We start from the raw sequence: 1,263 nt of genomic DNA, 5'->3' as shown, positions 1-1,263 counted from the left end.
AAGGTAATACTCCTTATTGACCGTACGACCTTGTGGTAAGAATTCCTGATGCACTACGCCACGGTAATCATAGAAGACAGTGAGCAAAACCTTCACATTTGATCGAACTTGACGTGCTATTTTCGGTCTTGGAGGCTCAGGATGCTTCCACTGAGGCGATTGGGCTTTTGTTTCGACGTCATAACCATACACTAACGATTCATCCCCAGTTATAACCCTTTTGAGAAAATCAGGATCATTATTGACTTCATTCAACATCTCCTGAGCGATGGTCATGCGATGTATCTTTTGATCAAAATTAAGCAGTTTTGGAACAAATTTCGCTGGCACACGTCTCATGCCCAAAACGTCCGAAAAGATAGCATGGCATGAGCCAACCGATATGCCAACATCTTCAGCAACTTCGCTGATGGTAATTCGACGATTTCTCAACACCATTTCTTCCACTGCTTGAACGTTTTCATCTGTTGTTGACGTGCTGGGACGTCCAGGGCGAGGTTCATCTTCGACATCCTCTCGGCCTTCTTGGAACAGCTTGTACGACTTATACACATTTTTCTTACTCAGAGTAGACTCACCGTATGCAACTGTCAACATTTCAGAAGTTTTAGAGCACTGGATTCCATTTTTCACACAAAATTTAATACAAACTCTTTGCTCCATTTTTTTCGAAAGAAGAAAATCGCCGAGGACACCAAACACTTCTAACCTTTTACGTCTCTGCCAGAAGAACAACACGAGCTACATAGTCAAAACTGTGAACATATGATCGTGACGAGTGTACCAACACAACAAAATAAAAAATTTAAAACTTGAATGTACGTAGCTCGCGAAAATTGAAATGTCACCTTACTTTTTGAACACACCTCGTATATATATATATATATATATATATAATAGTAATAATATCCATATTGTATAGACCTGCTAAATATAACCTCAAAATCGACTTATGCGTGAAATTAAGAATCACGCGAAACATCAAAATCGCCAATTTCTTGAACTTCTTTCAAATGGGGATCGAGATATAAACAGAAGACCACCGAAGTTTTTCCGAAGCTTTCAGATCGGCCACCATCGTGAAGCAGAAAACCTGAGAAAACCGAAGTTCGGATTATGCATTTTTGGTTTACGCACGAACTTACAGTAGTAATTATGCACCTTCTGTTTTGCGGCTCCCAAACGGTAGGTATGGTGGGGGTAAATTTCATCCACGATCTGGCAGCTCTGCTGCTCTCTGCTCTGCTGCCAGATCGTGGATGA

This window comes from Belonocnema kinseyi, chromosome 6 (assembly GCF_010883055.1).
Source record: "Belonocnema kinseyi isolate 2016_QV_RU_SX_M_011 chromosome 6, B_treatae_v1, whole genome shotgun sequence".
In the NCBI taxonomy this organism is placed as follows: domain Eukaryota; kingdom Metazoa; phylum Arthropoda; class Insecta; order Hymenoptera; family Cynipidae; genus Belonocnema; species Belonocnema kinseyi.
This window is presented reverse-complemented; position numbering follows the sequence as displayed.